The 17770-nt window shown below is 35.4% G+C and overlaps 1 long non-coding RNA gene across 6 annotated transcripts in view; it reads left to right on the forward strand.

The window, feature by feature from the left end:
- The window catches only part of LOC110347553 (uncharacterized), an 86828-nt gene that overhangs the window by 21080 nt on the left and 47978 nt on the right, over window positions 1-17770 (forward strand). For 3 of the 6 annotated variants that reach the window (XR_002392255.2, XR_015441653.1, XR_015441664.1), the window contains exons 2-4: window positions 10102-10183; window positions 12981-13086; window positions 15709-15819. This is a non-coding gene — a long non-coding RNA (uncharacterized LOC110347553). The remainder of the gene's footprint in view (window positions 1-10101; window positions 10184-12980; window positions 13087-15708; window positions 15820-17770) is intronic. The other 3 variants (XR_015441654.1, XR_015441657.1, XR_015441674.1) reach the window with 1 other exon arrangement.

Here is a 17770-nt window from a genome sequence, read left to right on the forward strand (position 1 = left end):
ATGATCCTGTCACTAGTTGGAGAAAAAGTATTGGACAAAATTCCACAGCTGTTCATTAGCCTTCAAAATTGACGGAAAACAAATACTTTTCAAGGTAAAGAAATACGTGACCAACATTGCAGAAAATACTTAAGGGAATCCTACTGAATGAAAGAGAGGCCACCAGTACCAAAGAGCCCAAAGGAAAGTAGTTAAACAAAAGCAAAAAATAAAAATCCCAGAAAAATAACACTGGATTCAACAAACACCTTACAATAATAACTTTTAATGCCAATAGTCTCAACTCTCCAGTCAAATGACACAACCTGGCAGATTGGATCAAAAATAAAAAGCAACCACATATTTCCTACAAGAGACATACCTTATTCAAAAGAAGTATGTGGCTGGGGATTTAGCTCAGTGGTGCTGCCACCTGCCTCGCAAGTGCAAGGTCTCAAGTTCAATCCCCAGTACAAAGAAAAAAAAAAAAAGGAAGCAGATGGACTGAAAGTGAAAAGGTAGAAAATGATATTCCATTCAACTGAATAACAAAAACAAGTGGTAGAAGCTATCTTATGTACAAACACACCACACTTAATCAGAAAAGATAAAGACAGGAACTACATACTGGTAAAGGAAAAAATTCAACAGGAGGAGATAAAAATTGTAAATATATATGCACCAAAGATCAATACACCTACCCTCATAAGAGAAAAGCTATTGAACTTAAAAGAACAGACAGACACCAGTACAATCATATTGGGGGACTTCAACACCCCACTCTTACAACTAGATAGATAAATGAACAAGACAAAAAAAATCAACAAAGAAACATCAGAGTTAACCAAACCATTGAAGAGTTAACCAAACCATTGAAAAAGTGAACTTAATAGAAATCTATAGTGTTTCATCCAACAACAGAGTACACATTTTTCTCAGCAGCAAGTGGAACTTTTTCCAAGGTAGACTATAACTTGGGCTACAAAGCTTTCTTAAGTAAATACAAAAGAATTTAAATAATCCCCTGAATGCTATCAGATCATGGCAAAATGAAGCTACAAAACAACAAAAAAGAAGCCACAGAAATTATGCAAACTTGAGAGAAGCTCAGCTGGTCCCAGCACCTGGAAGGAAGCTCCCCCGCTGCCATCCCAAGCTCTAAGGCAGAGAAGGTAAGCCACATGGGACCCAGAAGCACCCCCCCACACACACGTGTAAATGAGAAGACACATAAAAAAGCCTCAAAAACAGACTTCAAGATCACCTACAGCAACCCCAAAGGGAAACGAGATGGAACAATCTGATACTCAACCACCTGGACTCTCTGAACTGGCAACAAAAGAGGACCTGGGAAAAATGAAATCAGAAATAATTACTCAGATAACAGCAAAGATTGTGCTCATGGTACAAGACATGATTAATAAATCTAGAGAGGACACAGATTAAAAAAGAGAGGATCTGAGGAACATGATGGAATCACAACATAGGAAACAAATGGAATCCATAAAACAGACACAAACAGATTTCTAAGAGATTAAAAACTCCATCAAAAGTCTGTGCAGCAGAATGAACCAATGTGTGGATAGAATTTCACATATAGAAGATAAGATTGCAATTAGTGACCAGGAAAAGGAAAATTGCTTTAAAATTGTAAGGGAACATGAGAAATCAATCCAGCAGCTGCTAAACGATGCAAAGAAGAATAACATAAGACTGATTGGAGTCAATGAAGAAACAGGAGAGAGTGCAGATAACAAAAAAAAAAACTGTTCACAGAAGTGATGGCAGAAAACATCCCAAGGAGGAGAAAAGAACTTGACATACAGATAAGTGAGGCATATAGGACTCCAGCTAGCCTTAATTTTAAAAAGTCTACACATAGGCATATAATAGTTAGGATTCCAGAAATCCAACAGAAGAACAAAATTCTACAAGCAGTGAGAGAAAAGAAACAAATCACATACAAAGGAAAGCCCATCAGAATCACAGCAGACTTCTCAATGCAAACCCTCAAGGCAAGAAGAGCTTGGAGTGATGTATTTCAAGCCCTAAAGGAAAACAGCCTCCAACCCAGATTGATGTACCCTGCAAAACTATCTTTCAAAGTTGATGGAGAAATAAGATACTTTCATGATAAAGAGCACCTTAGGAACTTCATGGATACCAAACCAGCATTCCAAAAACTTTCAGACAATACCCTAGGAAAAGACAATGAGGATCACAATCCCAGGAAACTCAGCAGAATGAATCCATTGGGCCTGACAAATTAAACGCAAATGGGGGAGAATCCAACAAAAAGAAAAAGTCATGACAAGGCTTTTAAAACTTTTAACTTCATCTCCCTAATGAGTGTATAATTCAATCTTATTATTGTACTGATTAGTATTTTTTTTATTCTAGAGTTGCACACCTTTCCTTGTGCTATACTGGCTATTTATCATCTTCTTATGTCTACATTTTAATTGGGTTGTCTATTAATGAGCTCTAAGAATTCATTATATATTCTGCTCATAGGTTATATGCATTGTAAATATGGTCCGTAAAAGGACTACTTTTCATTTTAATGATGTCATTTAAAGTTCTAAATTTTGATGGAATCTCATTTATCAATTTTTTTCTTTTATACATCATGTCTTTTGTATCCTAGGTAGTTCTTGCCTACCCTGAATTCATAAATATTTTCCCTTATAATTTCTTCTTAAAGTTTTATACTTTTAGGCTTTCTTATTTAGGTGCATAGATCCCTTCAAGTTATTTTCATGTATGGAAAAAAAGGGTTGAGGTTAATTTTTTATATACAGATACCAGGTGTTCTAGTGCCATTTGCTGAAAATACTATCTCTTCCTCGGCTCTTGAATAGAGTTTATAGTCTATAAAACACTAATGTTAAATAATCTTTCAAAACTCAGTGGACCATATATGTGTGTTTCTATTTCTAGATTTTCTGTTTTATTCTAATGATCTATATGTCTTTCCTTATACCAACATGGCCTTGATTACTGTAGCTTTAGAAGAAGTCTTAAAATTAGGTACTAAACGTCTCTGAACGTGGTTTTTTTTTTGTTGTTTTTTTTTTTCTTTTTACTTTTCTAGGTCCTTTGTACTCCTACATAACTTTTAAATTTCAATATCCAATTCTTCATTTATAACAAGTATACACAGACCTGAATGTTTATATATACCTTGTGTTTTCTAGTCCTGCTAAATTCAAGTACAAGTTCTAGGGGCTCCTAGAGATTTCTTAGTATTTTCTCTGTAGATGATCTTTTCATCTACATATTAAGATTTTTCTTCTACCTTGCCAATCCTATCCTAGTTGTGTCATTTTATTGCCAGACTATTTTGGTTTAGACCTATGTTTCAAAGTCTAATGGACAGATGAAGAGTAGGCATATATGCCCTTGTTCCCCACCTTAAGGAGAAAGCACTGTATCTTTTCCATTCATACAAGGCATTCTCGCTGGAAGTATGGAGTATATGTCTTTAATCTGTTGAGAAGTTTCCGTTCCACTTCTAGTCTCCTGATAGCTTTTACCATGAACAGTTGTAGAATTTAGTCCAATACTTTTTCTCCAACTAGTGACAGGATCATATGGCTTTCTCCTTTCCTCTGTTAAAATGATGACTTTTCGGGGTGGATCTTCCAATGCTGAACCAACACTGCCATCCCTATAACAAAACCACTTTCTACATACTGCCAGATCTGACTTCTAAGAGTTTGTTTTGTTAAACAAATTTCTATCTATGTTCATACTTTTTCTTCTATTATCTTTATCCAGTTTTAGAATTAGCACATTATTGAGTTCCTAAAATGAGGGGAGAAGTGTTCCTTCTTTTTTCTGCTTTAATCATTTGATATAATTTATCATTTAAAATGTTTATGAGCCTGCTGTTGTCATATAGGTAGGTTTTCAAGCTAGGCATATACTTTCTTTAATAGGTGCTATTCAAATTTTGTATTTCCTCCAGAGTTAGTTTCATTAATTTGTCTTCTAAGTTACTTCTTAGAAGTTGTCAAATTTATCTCAAAAAAGATTTTTGCAATATGCTTTCTATATCCTTTTAAATTCTGTAAAATCTGTGGTAATTTCTCCTAGATCTTAATATTGTAATTTAAAAAATGTATAACTGATATTGTGTAAGAGGAAGAAAAGGTCTAAAGGAGCAGGGGAAGTGGGAGGGGTAGGGGAAGGGAAAAAAGGGAAAGGAAAAAATATGAGAAAAGGAAAAAAATGGAAACAAGGTCTTTGCAAATAGGGAAGGGTGGAGGGGTTGAAGGGAGGGCAAGGGAAGGGGAAAAAATAAGAACCAAGATACTCATGTAATGGTACAAGATCCCAATGATGAATGTAACTGTATTTTATACCAAAAATGTACCAATAAAGTTAATGGGGAAAAAAAAAGAAATTATACAAACTCATGGAGATTAAATAACACTTTATTGAATAATCAGTGAATCAGAGAAGAAATCCAGGAAGAAATAAAAAATATTCCTAGAATTAAATGACAATGGAAGCACAACATACAAAAACCTATAGGACACAATGAAAGCAGTTCTAAGTGTGAAGTTTATAGCTGTATATACACACACAAAAAGAATAGTGATCCCAAATAAGTAAGCTAATGATGCATCTAAAGGTGCTAGACCTTATGAAGATCAGAGCAGAAATTAATGATATGAAACTAAAACAAAAAGATACAAATGACCAGCAAGTCAAAGAGTGGATTCTTTGAAAGAATCTGAAGGGGACCTTAGGAGATGGGAGAGAGGAAAGAGGTAGGGGAAATAAAAGGTATCAAGATGCCATACATATATGTACCAATTCTCCCATGATAATTGTATTTACTGTATAATACAAACATACACTAATAAAAAAATTTAGAAAAAAATAATAGACAACTTTTTCTGGAGAAAATGTAGTAAAATCAAAGCTTTGCTTCTTTAAATAACAAGTTACTACAACTTAACAATTGCTATTAGTACATCCAAAAAACTGAAATACCTAGGAATCAACCTAACAATCTGAAAAGAGAGATTGAAGATGATATCAGAAAATGGACAGACATCCCCTGCTCCTGGGTAGGAAGGATTCATATAGTGAAAATGGCCATCCTTCCAAAACTGCTATATAGATTTCATGCAATTCCAATTGAGATCCCAGCAACATACTTCATAGACCTTGAGAAAGCAATCCAAAAATTCATTTGGAACAAGAAGAGACCCAGAATAGCAAAAGCAATTCTAGGTAACAGAGACATGGCAGGGGGTATCACAATCCCCAACCTGCAACTCTACTACAAAGCTACTGTGATAAAAACAGCATGGTACTGGCAAAGAAACAGACTTGAGGACCAGTGGAACAGATTAGAAGATGCAGAAACAACGCCAGACACACTCAGCCATCTCATCTTTGATAAAGGAGCCAAACACCCTCACTGGAGGAAAGATAGTCTCTTTAATAAATGGTGCTGGAAAAATTGGGCTTCAACTTGCCAAAGATTAAAACTAGACCTGTATCTCTCACCATGCACTAAACTAAAATAAAAATGGATTAAAGATCTAAATATTAAAATAGAAACTCTGAACCAGTTGGAACAGAGGTTAGGTAGAACCCTTGAAGACATTGGTGTAGGATAAGATTTTATGAACAAAACCTCAGTTGCCTGTGAACTAGCACAAACAATCAACAAATGGGATCTCTTCTTACTAAAAGGCTTCTGCACAGCAAGAGAAACCACTAGCAGTGTGAAGAGACAACTCACAATGTGGGAAAAAATCTTCACCTGCTCTTCCTCAGACAAAGGTCTACTATCTCGAATCTATAAAGAACTTAAAAAGATCAGACCCCCCAAATTTAAAGACCCAATCCAGAAATGGGCATCTGAAATGAACAGACATTTCTCAGACAAAGAAGTAGAAATAGCAAATAAATATATGAAAAAATGTTCAACATCACTGGTCATTCAAGAGATGCAAATGAAAACAACACTGAGATTCCACTTCACTCCAGAAAGAATGGCTGCTATCATGAAATCAACCAATAACTAATGCTGGCAGGGCTGTGGGGAAAGAGGAACCCTGCTCCACTGCTGGTGGGAGTGTAGACTGGTGCAAGCACTGTGGAAATCAGTATGGAGATACCTCAAAGAACTAGGACTGGAAGTCCCATTTGACCCCACTATTCCACTGCTGGGGATCTTCCCCAAAGAATTAAAAGAATCATACCACAGTGATATATGTGTACGCATGTTCATAGCAGCACAGTTTGTAATAGCTAAAACTTGGAAACAGCCCAAATGCCCAACAACTGGAGACTGGATAAAGAAAATGTGTTTTTTTAATAAAATGGAGTACTACTCAGCCATAAAAAATGAGAAATTAGAGACGTTTATAGCTAAGTGGATGCACATTGAGGCAATACTCTTAAGTGAAATAAAGAGGACACACGTGTAAATACCGAATAGTTTCTCTGATGTGAGAAACTGAAAGTGTAAATAAGGACTAAATTGTATAATAGGTAATGTGAAATAGGAAGAAAAGGGGCAAAGGGGAAGGAAGTGGGAGGGCTAGGGGAAAGGATAGAAGGGAATGGGATTAATATGAGAAAATGGAAAACTAGGAACAAAATCTTTGTAAATAGGGAGGACTGGAGGGGTTGAAGGGAGGGCTGGGCAAGGGTGAAAAATAAGAACCAAGAGAGACTATGTAAAGGTGCAAATTCCCAATGATGAATGTCATTATATTGTATACCTAAAATGTACCAATGATTAGAATGAATAATCGATAATGCAAAATAGGAAGAAAAGGTCCAAAGGGGTAGGGGTAGTGGGAGGGGCAGGGGAAAGGAAAGAAGGGAAAGGAAAAATGCTGAGAAATGGAAAAAATGGAAATAAAGTCTTTGTAAATAGGGAAGGGTGGAGGGGATGAAGGGAGGGCTAGGAATGGGGAAAAAACAAGAACCAAGATGCATTATGTAAAGGTACAATTCCCAATGAGAAATGTAATTGTGTTGTATACCTACAATGTACCAATAAAAGAATTTAATACAAAAATATTGCTATTAGAATTGGTTGGCTGATTTCAATACCCCACAGATCACATGTACCTTCTCACATATTCTATCAATTCTGATTAGATGTTAAATTTATAGATCGTTGGATGGGATGTAGCTCAGTGGTGGAGCACCTGCCTAGCATGCACAAAGCCCTAGGTTTGATCCTCAGCACCAAAATAAAATATAGACAATTAAGCCTGATATGGTGACATATAGCTGTAATCCCAGAACTCTGGGAGGCTAAAGCAGGATGACTGGAAGTTCAAGTCCAGCCTGGGAAACTTATCAATGTAGCGAGAACTTGTCTGAAAATATAACATAAAGGGCCGGGGATATAGCTCAATGCAAAAGCCCTGGGTTTAGTCTATAGTACTGAACAAAAAAAGATGTATAGAATACTGCATTCTAATGGTCTGGTCTCAGCTTAAGGAATTTTAAAAATAAATTGTAACAAATTATGTGTTTATAAGAATAGGCCACAACAGGCATGCTACATAATAGGAAAACTATAGAGCTAATAAATTCTAGACGTGTTTTAACAAAATTTAATTCAATTTGACTCAAATTAAAACATAAGGTGGTGCAACTATCACCACTCCTATTCAATATAGTTCTGGAAACATTTGCCACAGCAATTAGAAAAGAGAAAGAAATAAAAGAAATAAAGATGGGAAAGGAAGAAGTTAAACTGTCATTATTCGCTGACGATATGATACTTTACATAGAAGACCCAAAAAACTCCGCCAGAAGACTTCTAGACTTAATTGACAGATTCAGTAGAGTAGCTGGATACAAGGTCAACACTCAAAAAACAATAGCCTTCTTGTATAGAAATAACAGACTCACTGAGAGAGAAATTAGGGAAACAATTCCTTTTACAATAGCATCCAAAAACATGAAATATCTAGGAATCAGTCTAACAAAGGAAGAAAAAGACCTCTACACTGAAAACTACAGCATTCTGGAAAAGGAGATTGAGGAGGATATAAGAAAATGGAAAGACACACCTTGTTCTTGGGTAGGAAGAACAAATATAGTGAAAATGGCCATACTTCCCAAACTACTATATAGATTCAATGCAATGTCGACTGAAATTCCAACAATATACTTCACAGAACTAGAGAAAACAATCCAAAAATTCATTTGGAACCAGAAGAGACCTAGAATAGCAAAAGCAATTCTAAACAACAGAGACATGGCTGGGGATATCACAATCCCCAACTTGAAACTATACTACAAAGCTACTGTGATAAAATCAGCATAGTACTGGCAAAGGAACAGACCTGAGGATCAGTGGAATAGATTAGAAGATACAGAAGCAACTCCAGACCTACTCAGCCACTTCATCTTTGACAAAGGAGACAACCATCCTCATTGGAGGTAAGATAGCCTATTTAATAAATAGTGTTGGAAGAAGTGGATTTCAACCTGCCAAAGATTAAAACTAGACCCATACCTATCACCTTGCACTAAACTAAGATTGAAGTGGATTAAAGATACAAATATTAAGACAGAAACACTAAACTCACTGGAAGATATGTAGAACTCTTGAAAACATTGACACAGGAAAAGACTTCATGAACAAAACCTCAGCAGCATGGAAACTAGCAGAAAGAATCAACAACTGGGATCTCATCTTATTAAAAAGCTTCTGCACTGCAAAAGAAACCACCAACAGAGCTAACAGACAAGCTACAATATGGGAAAAAATTTTTAGCAGCTGTACCTCAGACAAAGGACTACTATCTAGAATATATAAAGAATTGAAAAAAATCAGAGCCCCCAAATTCAAAGACTCAATTCAAAAATGGGCATCTGAAATGAACAAACATTTCTCAGACAGAGAAGTAAAAGCAGCAAATAAATATATGAAAAAATGTTCAACATCACTGGTCATTCGAGAGATGCAAATGAAAACAACACTAAGATTCCACCTCACCCCAGAAAGAATGGCTGCTATCAAGAAATCAACCAATAACTAATGCTGGCAGGGTTATGGGGGAAAAGGAACCCTTCTCCATTGCTGGTGGGAGTGTAGACTGTTGCGACCACTGTGGAAATCAGTATGGAGATACCTCAGAGAACTAGAACTAGAGGTCGTATTTGAACCAGCTATTCCCTTGCTGTGTATCTTCCCAAAAGAATTAAAAGAATCGTACCACACCGATATATGTGCACCCATGTTCATAGCGGCACAGTTTGTACTAGCTAAAGCTTGGAAGCAGCCCATGTGCCCATCAACTGGAAACTGGATAAAGAAGATGTGGTTTTTTAATAAAATGGAGTACTACTCAGCCATAAAGAATGAAAAACTAGAGTCATTTATAACTAAACGATGCATATGGCCATACTCTTAAGTGAAATAAATAGGACACACATGTGTAAATACTGAATAGTTTCACTAGTGTGAGAAACTGATAGTATAAACAAGGGTTAAAATGATTAAAATGAATAACTGATCATTTGAAATAGGAAAAAAGGTCCAAAGATGAAGGGGTGAAGGGAGGGGAAGAGGAAAGGAAAAGAGGGAAAGGAAAAACTATGAGAAAAGAAAAAAAATAGAAATGATGTCTGTGTAAATAGGAAAGGGTGGAGGGGTTGAAGGGCACACAGGTAATGGGGATAAAATAAGAACCAAGATGCATCATGTACAGGTACAAACACCCAATGATAAATGTAAATGAATTGTATACCTAAAATGTACCAATAAAAGAACTTAGGAAAATAAATAAATAAATAAATAAATAAATAAATAAATATAATAAAACATAAGGTGGTGCAAGCACAAGGACCCGAGTTCAATTCCCCGGTACCAAAAAAAAAAATAAATAAAATAAGGTGGTATTCGGAGAGCTTGCAAAAACAAACTAAGAGATATGTATACCAGTCAAATAATTAGAGAATTGGGTAGAATATAAATAGTATGAGACCTGATTCATTAGACCTAATCACGATCATCCTTCCACACTAAATATCCTTTTAAAGGTTAAAATATATGAGACAATATACAATAAACCTTTAAAATGGTCTTCCTAACTCATAATTTAACTTTCTGTATTACCACAGTAATGAATTACTGGGAAATGCTGTGAAAAACAATCCCCCAAAGCTGTGGTGAAATCAATCAGAGGCCCGATTGGCCTCTTAGGTGAGTATCTGGCATACAGGAAATGCATACTAGATATGCATGCAATGTGTGAGAGAACATCCCAACATCTCCAATTAAAATGCATGCCTTGGCACAATTACAAGATTGTACATGGGTAAAGTCTTTAAATGTGCTTGTAAACCATGAAAATGTTGAATATTTTATTTTCCACTACTCTTTTCTTTATCTGTTTTCATCATTAAAGATAGATCTTCATTGGTCATTGCGGATATGTCCTTCACTGGGAAAGTGACATAAAAAGTAAATTCATTGTCTGAGTGTCAAGAGACTCAGTTGACCTCAACAAAGAACTAATAGATAACAAAATCTTTATAGAAAATGGAAAATGGTTTTACATAAATGATCCATATAAGAAATAGCTGTCCTTGACCCAGCACATACATACTACTGTGCACATGTGATGGGTTGCATCATGGCCACTTCAAATAAAGACGCTTAGACTTTACTTGAGGTTTTTATTCCTGTGTAGCCCTGAGAAAGTCAAAGATCTTCGATCTCAGTTCAGCTTGGTAGATCTTCTAATTCAAAGTAGCTCAATAATTTCATTTCCCTTCTGAATTTTGGTGACCAGCAGGATTAAGCTGACTGGAAGACAGTGCAAGTGAGACTTGGGGAATATTGAAAGTCTCTGTATCTGCTGCTCAATTTGTTGCCAATTTATAATTGCTATAAAAATAAGCTCTATTTTTAAAAATGAAGAAAAGTTGCATTCTTGCACAGCTGCTTTATCTATAAAACACACCTGAGGCCCCCCCCAAACACACACACGTGCACAGCTACAGGTGCAAACTAGATTGAGTTGACCTGCATATAAAGTGATGTGGAACAAGTGATTCAACATTTTTATGTCTTAATTTTATCCTCCATAAAATGAAGAAATTGGGCCAGGTCTCTTTCATAATTTTGATTCTTCTGAAACTATTAGAAAGTATATATCTATGTAAAAAAACTAACCCGTTTTATAGAGTCAGGCCTGGAAAGAATAAGGAAGGGGAAATGAATATTCCCCTTCAAAGGCACATAACAGCACTTATGCTGGACCACGCAGCACCCTGCTCTACTTCACACATATGTGCATATCTAATCCTGATCATCAAAAAGTAGGTGCTATTACTATGCCCATTTAACAGATGAGGATCCTGAAGCATCAGGTTAAGAAGTGTAATTTGTTCAAGGATTATAAATAGTAGGGTTAGGATACAAATTCAGGCAGCTTGGCTTCAAAATCAGTGCTCTTATCCACTCTGCTACATGCCTAAGAGTCTCAGAGCCCACATTATCTACACGGAGAACACGGCATATTTCAAACTCATGGGAGTTTTCCAGCAACCCACACATTAACCAAGGACATAGGGTGGGCTGAACAAACATGTAGTCTTCATAAGGAAACCAATCTCAAAACTCCTGACACTGAAAATTTGACCCCCCAAAAATACTGTAACTCTGACATTCCATTTACCATTATATTGATATTTGCTGATATACTTTGAAAATGTAATTCTCATGAGGAATTCAAATATTTTGTCCAGCCTTCTTAGTACAGTCTAAATTTCATCTGAATTTTCTTCCTGCCTTTCAAAGACCTTTAATGGACCTAGCTACTTACCCTTAATTTATAAAATGTCTTTCACTCTAAGCTGTAAGATACTTAAAGATTGGGACTTTATTCATCTTAATTCTCACTCTGTCTGCAGTGGGTAAGATACTAGACATTCAATAAGAATTTATAAATGAGTGAATACAAAACCAACAAATGTTTGCAGAATTACTAATACAAAATTTTAAACTCTTTTTTAGAAAAACAGCCGATTTTCTTGTTTCCTTTTATTGCAACAAAATTACATGTTTATTACCTGTAGTATCTATTGATCAGTTTATTTAGTATATGACAAATCACCACCTGAATTTTCTGACACAGGCTGATTTTTATTTGATTTTGCATATTAATATAATATTATATTATATTATATATAATTATATTTATTATAATATAATATAATATTATATTATATATAATATAATTATATTTATTATAATATAATATCAATATAATCTTTAACCCTGACATATTGACACATGCCTATCATACCAGCACTGTGGGAGGGTGAGACAGGAAGATCCCAAGCTTGAACCCAGCCTGGACACTTTGGAGGAAGGCGCTGGAACCACTGACCTAAATCCCTGGCAAATAAAACTTTAAAAAGGGCTAATTATAACAGTCCTGGGTTTGATCCCCATGACTATGATTAAACTTGCAAAGAAAAAAGAAATTATTTCACCATGAATATTTATCTTTTGTTCAAAATGTGATCTTTAAAATTTAGTAAAAGCAGTACTAATCTTTCATTCCAGGATCTTACAAGAACTGTAATAATGCTATTTATCAATAAGGTTAAATAATTCTAACAGGACCAGTAGGCAATAAGGAAAGTCCAAGGAGAACAAACTTGCCCAAGATAAAAATACTCATAAGTGGTAGACCTGGATGGAAACCTCATTCTTCTAACTTGGAGTAAGAAGCTTTCCATTGTCTTAGTAGTCATTTAAAATACCTCCATACCCCACAGAAGAACAGGAAGGTTCACTAGCTATTGCCCAAATATACAGGAAATACATTTGTTATGTATAGTCATCAAATAAAATTTTGTCATAGCAACATCTGCCCCCAAAATTTATTTTATTTTTATTTTTAAGGCGGATAAAAGGATGAAATTAGGAAATAAGAATTGTGGTTTGGTTATGATTTATAAAATAGCAGTGAAAATCTGTCTTTCAGAAACCATTAAATAAAACTGAGAACTTATCAAATGAAAAGAGGAAATTGAGCAAAAAATCTGAAGGTGCAAGCTAAAGGGAAATTACAAGACAACCCAAGCATCAAGGTAAACATTAATGATTAAAATGTGAGTAGTGAGTCTCAGATTTTAAAACTTGTACTTAAGAGAGTCAAGGTTATCACTCTTTCTCTAAACAAAGTCTGAAGCCCACGCATGGTAACCTTTGACATTTTAACCAAGTATCACCAGGGCTGCCTGATTGCTTCAGTTTACACTGGTCAGAGAACTTTGAACTGGCCAATTTTGTTTGGAAAACATGTAGATTTTGTATCTCTTTAAGTTAAACAAACCCTTGGACATACACACATGCTGTGTAGTGGGTGTTTTCCCTAAAATGGAAAATTTCATTGGCAAGGAATTGAATGAAGAGTGCAAACCAAATCTAAATCCCCAGGATGAAAAAATACTTACATGTCCTATCTTTTCTATCATATACATCTTATATGAAAAGATACTTCTACGTTTCTGTTTTATTCTTCAAGAAAATGATCTTGTATGATCTTGCATTACAACCATTTAGAAATTAATGTTAAAATACCTTATTATGATATAAATATCATAAACCTCATTCTCTTTGCTTTACAATATCCTTTATTGAAATGCAGAGGTGTTCCTAAACAAATTTCTGGTTACCGGTATAATTCTGTTTTTCTGTTGAATTTTGTTAAAATATCAAGGTTTATTTTTATGGCGAAAAATGTAAATGCTTGATAAATTAAAGCCACGTAAGTCTATATCATAGAAAATTTGTTATTTAATTAGATAAATTAAACTAATTGTTGATAAATATTGACAGTATTGTCCAGAATATTAATATTACTACTAGGCTATGATTACTATTTCTCTCAGAGTAAAAATTCTAAAGAGAAAGTAAACGGCATTCTATTTCCCTCTTTTTTTTTTTTTTTTTTTGAGATAGGGTCTTGTCACGTAGTTCAGACTAGCCTTGAACTCATTATGTAGCCTAGGCTGGCCTTGAACTTGCAGGGATCCTTCTGCCTCTGCCTCCCAAGTGCTGGGATTACAGGCGTGCATCACCACACCTAGCTTTCCCTCTTTATTGAAGATTGAAAAACATTTAGATTTTGTGTTTGCTGTTCTAGGTTTTTCAGACAAGGCTAGATGTAAGAGAAACCTGGAATAAATGTAATTATTAATAATGCAAAAACTACCTTATTGCAAGCACTAGAATAACAATGAGGCCAGCCATGCAAACAATTCAAGTGAATTGCCATTCTTGCTTTTTAATTTCCTAGTTTTAATTCAATCGTGAGCAGATATGAAAGCTGAGGTCTAATTTACACATCTAATTTGATATAGTCCAACTTGTATGACCAGCTCATAATGCAAAAGGAGCTAAAATTCAGTGGGAGTTCCTTCCCTCTATACCTCAAACTAACATAAGTAGTATTAAACCTTTCAATAGCATAGATATTCTTGTTGTTTACCTTGCAGTGACAGATGTTTAATTTCCAATACCCTCCACATGTCATTAGGTGGAGCATGCCTACCCAGTTCACCACACAACCTCATTCCCAGCAATCTAACACTCAACCTAATTCAGACATTTGTGTTGTACTGCTCGGTCTTGGTAGGTTGTTGAGTTTCTAACTGCTGTGTTAAACTGACTTATGTTACATCAGAGCAAAGATAGCTTTGTTATCATGAAAACTAAGGAGAAGCTAGTTGGGTTTTCAAGTCTAGGAACATTTTCAGGGTTTTTTGTTTGTTTGTTTGATTGTTTGTTTTGTTTTTGTACCAGGGATTGAACTCGGGACCTTGCACTTGGGAGGCAGGTGGCAGAACCACTGAGCTAAATCCCTGACCCCATTTTCAGTTTCATAAGCCTTACCACCCCCCACCCCCAAAAAGAAAAGAGTAATTACAGCCATCCATGGAGTGTCAGGATTCCTGGAGTTCTATAAACCTCCCTTCCGCTCTGGCAAAGGAATCTGAATAGAGGCTCAGTGAGGCTGAGTGAGGCAGATCCCACAGAAGGTAGCAGAACGCTAAGATGCGATGTCCTGAGGCTTGCCCCACTCATCTCTTACAAGACACAAGAATCAACACATGAGTTGGTTCTTAACAAAAATTTTCAGTGTATCTTGTGAGATCCTTCCCTAAGGAAAAGTTCTATTCATGAGTCCTACTAGCACAATGACCTGATGATGACATTTGTTTAGCTACTCACTTCTTCAGTTTCCTCCAGAAGACTACTATCTCCATCATGACTTTGAAATTGCATTTCAAGTCACCATATTCAGTCTCAACAGGAAATAAGTTGCTATTCAGTGGCAATGAAAGGATAATAGTCAATGAAATTTAATTCATCTCTTCTATATTATCTCAACAAAATTACATTATTCTTGTTCCTATCTTCTTTATGACACAGTTGTGACCAAAGGACTTCTTTGCATCCTATTGATCAGTGGAGAAGTGATTTTATTTTTAATTCTTTCAATTTATTTGTAATTCCTGTCTCTCTCCTTCTCTTAGTTCTGTTTCATTATAGTAATGTATTAATACAAGCAATCCTGTACACTCTCACACATATTTTTGTAGAATATCATACACATTTTTTATCCTATTTCACGCCAAAACTTATAATGGATTTTTATTTCTATAAAATAAAATCCAAATTCTAATGATGTGTTCACCTCTGTTTAGCAGAAAAAGGGAAGCAGCTGAGAAATGAAAACTTTTCAGAATCTTAATCATTTGATGAACTTGAGATGACAAATGAAAGCTCTTTTAAAACACTGAGAATTCAGCAAATTGGTAAGATACAAGATGCCACTAGATGAAAGGTTTACACAATTAGTATCTGATAAATGCTCATCAATGAGAAGGGCAGCCAGATTTCAATTGGAACAAGGAGATATAAAGAAGAGGTAAGAATAAGGCAGTATATAAAGGTTGGGAGGTGAAACCATGCTACTGAACAAAGCAGGAAAACAAGAAGGAATGAGAACTTAGAGATGACTTGAGCTTTAATCTTGTTCACCCACATCTCAAAAGGTAAATTTGAATAGTCTCAACCTACAATGTTTGTTTTCTTCTTTTACAGAACTTAGATAGGGAGAAATTTGAATGTAAATAAGGGACATTTCAGTCTACCTAAAAATAAAATAAGTAAACTTTCCAGAAATTTAAAGTTCAAAAGGAATGAGAATAAGATAAATACATCACTAATGTCACTAGGAGACTTATTATCTCCTAAAAACGAAGAAGATGGAAATTCAGATAGGTTGAAAAGAAAGCCAAAAATAGTTTTGCAGTATTTCTCATTTGGAATTCTTAGAAAAGCTCTCTAACAAGTACACACCTAAGCAACATGGAAAGGCCCTTGTAGAGAAGAAATAAGTTCAATTACATAGTGACAAGACAGTTCTAAGTGGTCTAGGGCATTGTGTCTTGAAAGTTTATGATCACATCATACATGAATGAATGAATGAGAGATACGTGCACTAAGGTCATATGTCCATTCATGGGTCTGAAGTTGGGGTAGAAGAACCCTATTTCGTGAATTCATCTGCTATGATATGTGAAGACAACCAAGTCTGGTCCTCTCAGAGCTTCACAAACAGAAGGTTGAACTGTGGCATTTTCAGCCACACAGGGTTTGAAATATCCACACAGGACTGTAGAGATTTGTAGAATAAAATAACTAAATCCAAGAACACTGAACAAAAGACTAAAAAGTACTCTAGAATACTAAAATTTAGAACCTTACACTTGGCAAATTTATGATAATTCCTTTAGTTTCCTTTAGGTTATCTCCAAATTTCAGAATTCTGATAGAAATGAAGCCCTGAGGAGGACCATCATTCTTCCCTGAGTATAACATTGCCTTGGGGTAAGAACATGGTATTTTGAGCAGTTCTAGGGAAAAGTCATCCAAACCATGAAGAGGTAACAATCCCTCTGGCAGCAGTTTATCAGAAAATCCAATGTCGCAAGGAAAATCATCTAGAACATTCACAGCATGTCTTATCCTAGGGAACCCACCCCCGCATGTTTGTCTACACTGTGTTCTACCACAAAACCTCACCAGGCCAACTGAGAGCTTGTTGACTTTGGTCATGAAATTCTAACCACTGGAATTAGAGGTCATGTTAATATATTATTGTTTCAAAAATAATTAAAATAAAAATTGAACAAATATCAAAGACATAAAGTAGTCATTTTTTAATCTAATCATTGATAAACTTTGTTCAATTATCATAGTAATCATAGAAAAGTATAGCCAATCCTACAAAAGATGATGTTTAAAGTCCCATATTCCAGATACTGTTTCATATAATTGAGGCAGGAGGTGTTCTGGTCTATTTCAAAAACAGCTGCTGCTGAAGTTGGTCCATATTCTGACCAATCTTGAATCACACTGGTTATAGTTACAGAGTAGAATGAATAACTTCAGCAATGTCTTTTAAAAATTACTTCTATCTCTGATTATTTATTTTTGATTTTTGAGATAGGGTCTCACTACGTAGCCAGGCTAGCTTTGAATTCCTGGTGATCCTCCAGTCTACTTTGGAGATCTGAGGCTCAGTCCCACTGAAGACTCCCTGAAAGACTGTGTGGAACATATTTGAAAACTGTTAGAACTCCATCACTTATTGATTGAAAATTGTTTCTGGGAACGTTAATTCTCAGCCTTCCCCCATGCACCTACTTGCAATACCTTATGGGCTCAGGACATAATAAGCTACCAATAAATATTCATTAA

This window comes from Heterocephalus glaber, unplaced genomic scaffold (assembly GCF_053883595.1).
Source record: "Heterocephalus glaber isolate CG9 unplaced genomic scaffold, H.glaber_assembly_v1.0 deba00000281, whole genome shotgun sequence".
Lineage (NCBI taxonomy): Eukaryota > Metazoa > Chordata > Mammalia > Rodentia > Bathyergidae > Heterocephalus > Heterocephalus glaber.